General features: G+C 47.2%; 1 non-coding gene across 1 annotated transcript; it reads left to right on the top strand.

The window, feature by feature from the left end:
- The first annotated feature begins 8056 nt into the window (after positions 1-8056).
- On the top strand, positions 8057-8171 carry LOC127980631 (U5 spliceosomal RNA). The gene has a single exon (XR_008159645.1). It is a non-coding gene; the product is annotated as a U5 spliceosomal RNA (small nuclear RNA).
- The last annotated feature ends 666 nt before the right edge of the window (positions 8172-8837 follow it).

Here is an 8837-nt window from a genome sequence, read left to right as displayed (position 1 = left end):
ACATCGAAATGTCAAGAGCAGAATCAGTTTGACCGTCCGGCAGCATGCTGCGAGAGGGCTTGCCACTGGTCATCGTCTGAATAGGCACTCTCTGCGTTTGACCACTTCGTGTTTATTTAGCCGGATGGGAAGGCAGCGCTTTCTTGTACGTGACGGGATGCAAATTCTTGAAGGCTCTCTTTAGTGACGGGTCCAAACAAAGATCTCATCTGCTCCTCTAGCCCTATCGGCGACTCGTGCACTTTGAGCCTTCTTAGTAACGGCGCAAGTTGCTGACTGCTGACTGCGTTGGTGGTATAGTGGTGAGCATAGCTGCCTTCCAAGCAGTTGACCCGGATTCGATTCCCGGCCAACGCATGTCCTTTGGCTCGGGCTGATGCGAAGCAGAACTCCCTCTGTGACCTGTGCCTCCACCCAAAACTTTTGGATGGAATAATTTCGGATGGACCCATCATTAGCTGAAGTCGCATAACACTTGCAACACTACCCGTAGCAGGGGTCATTGTTTGGACTCTTTTTTTTTTTTTTTTTAAATTGCGCTTTAAACAAAAAGTATTGCGTCAATGCAACTGAACAACATTAATTAGGAACACAGTGCGTCAAAAAGCAAAATGACAGTTAAAGGCATTTCGTTATTGAACTCTTTGATGACATCATTCAGCTAAGTTCAGTTTAAATAGTATCTGTGCAATAATTTGCAATCAAGTCAACGATATCGCTGTACATGAAGTGTCCCCAGCTCCGCCTGCCAGAAGCGACAGAGGCAAGAAACCAAAACTCGATCGGTGAAAGGATGGAGAAAAAACCCGGTGAGAAACCAGGCTCAGTCGGGGAGACAGTTCTCCCCTTGTCAGACGAAACAGGTAGATTAGCTCCAGGCTGCAGGAATGTCAGACTGTGCAGAAGAATCATCTGTTTCCTGTGGTCTTGTCCAGGTGGTCTTTACAGGGGATTTGTATCTGCGGCTCATCTAGTTGTCACGGTCTCCGCTGTGTTTCTGGGCCATAGAGGTCCTTTCTAGGTGTTGATCCACCATCTTCTCTGGATACGGACTGGATCCGGGAGACTGAAGCGGATACAGACTGGATCTGGTGGCTACGGTGACCTCGGAATAAGGGATTTCTTTAAAAGACTTTTTTTTTCATATAAGATTTTATCCAACTTTTCAGATAGAGGCATGAGAAAGAGATTGCCTTGATTGGGCTTTTGGTTATTATAGGCACTCTCTGCGTTTGACCACTTCGTGTTTATTTAGCCGGATGGGAAGGCAGCGCTTTCTTGTACGTGACGGGATGCAAATTCTTGAAGGCTCTCTTTAGTGACGGGTCCAAACAAAGATCTCATCTGCTCCTCTAGCCCTATCGGCGACTCGTGCACTTCGAGCCTTCTTAGTGACGGCGCAAGTTGCTGACTGCTGACTGCGTTGGTGGTATAGTGGTGAGCATAGCTGCCTTCCAAGCAGTTGACCCCGGATTCGATTCCCGGCCAACGCATATGCTTTGGCTCGGGCTGACGTCGAAGCAGAACTCCCTCTGTGACCTGTGCCTCCACCCAAAACTTTTGGATGGAATAATTTCGGATGGACCCATCATTAGCTGAAGTCGCATAACACTTGCAACACTACCGGTAGCAGGGGTCATTGTTTGGACTCTTTTTTTTTTTTTTTTTTAAATTGCGCTTTAAACAAAAAGTATTGTGTCAATGCAACTGAACAACATTTATTAGGAACACAGTGCGTCAATAAAGCTACTGACTTCCGCCTGCGTTGGTGGTATAGTGGTGAGCATAGCTGCCTTCCAAGCAGTTGACCGGGGTTCGATTCCCGACCAACGCATGTCCTTTGGCTCTGGCTGACGTCGAAGCAGAACTCCTTCTGTGACCTGCGACTCCAACCAAACATTTTGGATGGATCATTCGGAAGACGAAAAGAACCAGCTCTCCCCGTCGGGGAATCGAACCCCGGTCTTCCGCGTGACAGGCGGAGATACTGTCCACTATACTAACGAGGAGCCGTGCATGCTGCCGTTTCCCCCCCAACTGACGGCACTGCACTGACATAACTAAACAATGCATGGCTTCTTCTGACGCAGACCCAGCCCTAGCACCGTAAAATTTCTGATGGACCCATCATTAGCTGAAGTCGCATAACACTTGGAACACTACCCGTAGCAGGGGTCATTGTTTGGACTCTTTTTTTTTTTTTTTAAATTGCGCTTTAAACAAAAAGTATTGCGTCAATGCAACTGAACAACATTAATTAGGAACACAGTGCGTCAAAAAGCAAAATGACAGTTAAAGGCATTTCGTTATTGAACTCTTTGATGACATCATTCAGCTAAGTTCAGTTTAAATAGTATCTGTGCAATAATTTGCAATCAAGTCAACGATATCGCTGTACATGAAGTGTCCCCAGCTCCGCCTGCCAGAAGCGACAGAGGCAAGAAACCAAAACTCGATCGGTGAAAGGATGGAGAAAAAACCCGGTGAGAAACCAGGCTCAGTCGGGGAGGCAGTTCTCCCCTTGTCAGACGAAACAGGTAGATTAGCTCCAGGCTGCAGGAATGTCAGACTGTGCAGAAGAATCATCTGTTTCCTGTGGTCTTGTCCAGGTGGTCTTTACAGGGGATTTGTATCTGCGGCTCATCTAGTTGTCACGGTCTCCGCTGTGTTTCTGGGCCATAGAGGTCCTTTCTAGGTGTTGATCCACCATCTTCTCTGGATACGGACTGGATCCGGGTGACTGAAGCGGATACAGACTGGATCTGGTGGCTACGGTGACCTCGGAATAAGGGATTTCTTTAAAAGACTTTTTTTTTCATATAAGATTTTATCCAACTTTTCAGATAGAGGCATGAGAAAGAGATTGCCTTGATTGGGCTTTTGGTTATTATAGGCACTCTCTGCGTTTGACCACTTCGTGTTTATTTAGCCGGATGGGAAGGCAGCGCTTTCTTGTACGTGACGGGATGCAAATTCTTGAAGGCTCTCTTTAGTGACGGGTCCAAACAAAGATCTCATCTGCTCCTCTAGCCCTATCGGCGACTCGTGCACTTCGAGCCTTCTTAGTGACGGCGCAAGTTGCTGACTGCTGACTGCGTTGGTGGTATAGTGGTGAGCATAGCTGCCTTCCAAGCAGTTGACCCCGGATTCGATTCCCGGCCAACGCATATGCTTTGGCTCGGGCTGACGTCGAAGCAGAACTCCCTCTGTGACCTGTGCCTCCACCCAAAACTTTTGGATGGAATAATTTCGGATGGACCCATCATTAGCTGAAGTCGCATAACACTTGCAACACTACCGGTAGCAGGGGTCATTGTTTGGACTCTTTTTTTTTTTTTTTTTTAAATTGCGCTTTAAACAAAAAGTATTGTGTCAATGCAACTGAACAACATTTATTAGGAACACAGTGCGTCAATAAAGCTACTGACTTCCGCCTGCGTTGGTGGTATAGTGGTGAGCATAGCTGCCTTCCAAGCAGTTGACCGGGGTTCGATTCCCGGCCAACGCATGTCCTTTGGCTCTGGCTGACGTCGAAGCAGAACTCCTTCTGTGACCTGCGACTCCAACCAAACATTTTGGATGGATCATTCGGAAGACGAAAAGAACCAGCTCTCCCCGTCGGGGAATCGAACCCCGGTCTTCCGCGTGACAGGCGGAGATACTGTCCACTATACTAACGAGGAGCCGTGCATGCTGCCGTTTCCCCCCCAACTGACGGCACTGCACTGACATAACTAAACAATGCATGGCTTCTTCTGACGCAGACCCAGCCCTAGCACCGTAAAATTTCTGATGGACCCATCATTAGCTGAAGTCGCATAACACTTGGAACACTACCCGTAGCAGGGGTCATTGTTTGGACTCTTTTTTTTTTTTTTTAAATTGCGCTTTAAACAAAAAGTATTGCGTCAATGCAACTGAACAACATTAATTAGGAACACAGTGCGTCAAAAAGCAAAATGACAGTTAAAGGCATTTCGTTATTGAACTCTTTGATGACATCATTCAGCTAAGTTCAGTTTAAATAGTATCTGTGCAATAATTTGCAATCAAGTCAACGATATCGCTGTACATGAAGTGTCCCCAGCTCCGCCTGCCAGAAGCGACAGAGGCAAGAAACCAAAACTCGATCGGTGAAAGGATGGAGAAAAAACCCGGTGAGAAACCAGGCTCAGTCGGGGAGGCAGTTCTCCCCTTGTCAGACGAAACAGGTAGATTAGCTCCAGGCTGCAGGAATGTCAGACTGTGCAGAAGAATCATCTGTTTCCTGTGGTCTTGTCCAGGTGGTCTTTACAGGGGATTTGTATCTGCGGCTCATCTAGTTGTCACGGTCTCCGCTGTGTTTCTGGGCCATAGAGGTCCTTTCTAGGTGTTGATCCACCATCTTCTCTGGATACGGACTGGATCCGGGTGACTGAAGCGGATACAGACTGGATCTGGTGGCTACGGTGACCTCGGAATAAGGGATTTCTTTAAAAGACTTTTTTTTTCATATAAGATTTTATCCAACTTTTCAGATAGAGGCATGAGAAAGAGATTGCCTTGATTGGGCTTTTGGTTATTATAGGCACTCTCTGCGTTTGACCACTTCGTGTTTATTTAGCCGGATGGGAAGGCAGCGCTTTCTTGTACGTGACGGGATGCAAATTCTTGAAGGCTCTCTTTAGTGACGGGTCCAAACAAAGATCTCATCTGCTCCTCTAGCCCTATCGGCGACTCGTGCACTTCGAGCCTTCTTAGTGACGGCGCAAGTTGCTGACTGCTGACTGCGTTGGTGGTATAGTGGTGAGCATAGCTGCCTTCCAAGCAGTTGACCCGGATTAGATTCCCGGCCAACGCATGTCCTTTGGCTCGGGCTGACGTCGAAGCAGAACTCCCTCTGTGACCTGTGCCTCCACCCAAAACTTTTGGATGGAATAATTTCGGATGGACCCATCATTAGCTGAAGTCGCATAACACTTGCAACACTACCCGTAGCAGGGGTCATTGTTTGGACTCTTTTTTTTTTTTTTTTTTTTTTTTTAAATGCGCTTTAAACAAAAAGTATTGTGTCAATGCAACTGAACAACATTTATTAGGAACACAGTGCGTCAATAAAGCTACTGACTTCCGCCTGCGTTGGTGGTATAGTGGTGAGCATAGCTGCCTTCCAAGCAGTTGACCCGGGTTCGATTCCCGGCCAACGCATGTCCTTTGGCTCGGGCTGACGTCGAAGCAGAACTCCTTCTGTGACCTGCGACTCCAACCAAACATTTTGGATGGATCATTCGGAAGACGAAAAGAACCAGCTCTCCCCGTCGGGGAATCGAACCCCGGTCTTCCGCGTGACAGGCGGAGATACTGTCCACTATACTAACGAGGAGCCATGCATGCTGCCGTTTCCCCCCCAACTGACGGCACTGCACTGACATAACTAAACAATGCATGGCTTCTTCTGACGCAGACCCAGCCCTAGCACCGTAAAATTTCTGATGGACCCATCATTAGCTGAAGTCGCATAACACTTGGAACACTACCCGTAGCAGGGGTCATTGTTTGGACTCTTTTTTTTTTTTTTTTTAAATTGCGCTTTAAACAAAAAGTATTGCGTCAATGCAACTGAACAACATTAATTAGGAACACAGTGCGTCAAAAAGCAAAATGACAGTTAAAGGCATTTCGTTATTGAACTCTTTGATGACATCATTCAGCTAAGTTCAGTTTAAATAGTATCTGTGCAATAATTTGCAATCAAGTCAACGATATCGCTGTACATGAAGTGTCCCCAGCTCCGCCTGCCAGAAGCGACAGAGGCAAGAAACCAAAACTCGATCGGTGAAAGGATGGAGAAAAAACCCGGTGAGAAACCAGGCTCAGTCGGGGAGACAGTTCTCCCCTTGTCAGACGAAACAGGTAGATTAGCTCCAGGCTGCAGGAATGTCAGACTGTGCAGAAGAATCATCTGTTTCCTGTGGTCTTGTCCAGGTGGTCTTTACAGGGGATTTGTATCTGCGGCTCATCTAGTTGTCACGGTCTCCGCTGTGTTTCTGGGCCATAGAGGTCCTTTCTAGGTGTTGATCCACCATCTTCTCTGGATACGGACTGGATCCGGGTGACTGAAGCGGATACAGACTGGATCTGGTGGCTACGGTGACCTCGGAATAAGGGATTTCTTTAAAAGACTTTTTTTTTTCATATAAGATTTTATCCAACTTTTCAGATAGAGGCATGAGAAAGAGATTGCCTTGATTGGGCTTTTGGTTATTATAGGCACTCTCTGCGTTTGACCACTTCGTGTTTATTTAGCCGGATGGGAAGGCAGCGCTTTCTTGTACGTGACGGGATGCAAATTCTTGAAGGCTCTCTTTAGTGACGGGTCCAAACAAAGATCTCATCTGCTCCTCTAGCCCTATCGGCGACTCGTGCACTTCGAGCCTTCTTAGTGACGGCGCAAGTTGCTGACTGCTGACTGCGTTGGTGGTATAGTGGTGAGCATAGCTGCCTTCCAAGCAGTTGACCCCGGATTCGATTCCCGGCCAACGCATATGCTTTGGCTCGGGCTGACGTCGAAGCAGAACTCCCTCTGTGACCTGTGCCTCCACCCAAAACTTTTGGATGGAATAATTTCGGATGGACCCATCATTAGCTGAAGTCGCATAACACTTGCAACACTACCGGTAGCAGGGGTCATTGTTTGGACTCTTTTTTTTTTTTTTTTAATTGCGCTTTAAACAAAAAGTATTGTGTCAATGCAACTGAACAACATTTATTAGGAACACAGTGCGTCAATAAAGCTACTGACTTCCGCCTGCGTTGGTGGTATAGTGGTGAGCATAGCTGCCTTCCAAGCAGTTGACCCGGGTTCGATTCCCGGCCAACGCATGTCCTTTGGCTCGGGCTGACGTCGAAGCAGAACTCCTTCTGTGACCTGCGACTCCAACCAAACTTTTTGGATGGATCATTCGGAAGACGAAAAGAACCAGCTCTCCCCGTCGGGGAATCGAACCCCGGTCTTCCACGTGACAGGCGGAGATACTGTCCACTATACTAACGAGGAGCCGTGCATGCTGCCGTTTCCCCCCCAACTGACGGCACTGCACTGACATAACTAAACAATGCATGGCTTCTTCTGACGCAGACCCAGCCCTAGCACCGTAAAATTTCTGATGGACCCATCATTAGCTGAAGTCGCATAACACTTGGAACACTACCCGTAGCAGGGGTCATTGTTTGGACTCTTTTTTTTTTTTTTTTTTTTTTTTAAATTGCGCTTTAAACAAAAAGTATTGCGTCAATGCAACTGAACAACATTAATTAGGAACACAGTGCGTCAAAAAGCAAAATGACAGTTAAAGGCATTTCGTTATTGAACTCTTTGATGACATCATTCAGCTAAGTTCAGTTTAAATAGTATCTGTGCAATAATTTGCAATCAAGTCAACGATATCGCTGTACATGAAGTGTCCCCAGCTCCGCCTGCCAGAAGCGACAGAGGGAAGAAACCAAAACTCGATCGGTGAAAGGATGGAGAAAAAACCCGGTGAGAAACCAGGCTCAGTCGGGGAGACAGTTCTCCCCTTGTCAGACGAAACCAGTAGATCATCTCCAGGCTGCAGGAATGTCAGACTGTGCAGAAGAATCATCTGTTTCCTGTGGTCTTGTCCAGGTGGTCTTTACAGGGGATTTGTATCTGCGGCTCATCTAGTTGTCACGGTCTCCGCTGTGTTTCTGGGCCATAGAGGTCCTTTCTAGGTGTTGATCCACCATCTTCTCTGGATACGGACTGGATCTGGTGGCTACGGTGACCTCGGAATAAGGGATTTCTTTAAAAGACTTTTTTTTTCATATAAGATTTTATCCAACTTTTCAGATAGAGGCATGAGAAAGAGATTGCCTTGATTGGGCTTTTGGTTATTGGTGGACTGAGAGGACTTTTTTGAGTTTTACTCCTCCCTTTTGGAGTAGGGGGGGGGGTGCTGACGAAACACATGTGGGCAGGCATTGTCACCCTTGATGACCCTTGGCGAGCGTAGTAGTTTAACAGAGGCAGCGCACAGGCCCGAGGGTTTGGAGACACAGCTCGAGTTTCTCTTCATTGTCGCATAAATCTTTCGCCTTTTACTAAAGATTTCCGTGGAGGGGAACTTTTGCGAGTGACCTGTATTTTTGGGTGCTCTGCTCACAGCAGAGCTACATCGAAATGTCAAGAGCAGAATCAGTTTGACCGTCCGGCAGCATGCTGCGAGAGGGCTTGCCACTGGTCATCGTCTGAATAGGCACTCTCTGCGTTTGACCACTTCGTGTTTATTTAGCCGGATGGGAAGGCAGCGCTTTCTTGTACGTGACGGGATGCAAATTCTTGAAGGCTCTCTTTAGTGACGGGTCCAAACAAAGATCTCATCTGCTCCTCTAGCCCTATCGGCGACTCGTGCACTTCGAGCCTTCTTAGTGACGGCGCAAGTTGCTGACTGCTGACTGCGTTGGTGGTATAGTGGTGAGCATAGCTGCCTTCCAAGCAGTTGACCCGGATTCGATTCCCGGCCAACGCATGTCCTTTGGCTCGGGCTGACGTCGAAGCAGAACTCCCTCTGTGACCTGTGCCTCCACCCAAAACTTTTGGATGGAATAATTTCGGATGGACCCATCATTAGCTGAAGTCGCATAACACTTGCAACACTACCCGTAGCAGGGGTCATTGTTTGGACTCTTTTTTTTTTTTTTTTTTTTTTTTTAAATGCGCTTTAAACAAAAAGTATTGTGTCAATGCAACTGAACAACATTTATTAGGAACACAGTGCGTCAATAAAGCTACTGACTTCCGCCTGCGTTGGTGGTATAGTGGTGAGCATAGCTGCCTT

Source organism: Carassius gibelio, chromosome B19 (assembly GCF_023724105.1).
Source record: "Carassius gibelio isolate Cgi1373 ecotype wild population from Czech Republic chromosome B19, carGib1.2-hapl.c, whole genome shotgun sequence".
NCBI classification, from domain to species: domain Eukaryota; kingdom Metazoa; phylum Chordata; class Actinopteri; order Cypriniformes; family Cyprinidae; genus Carassius; species Carassius gibelio.
Note: the sequence above shows the minus strand (reverse complement) of the source record. Positions and strands in the feature narration are given on the sequence as shown.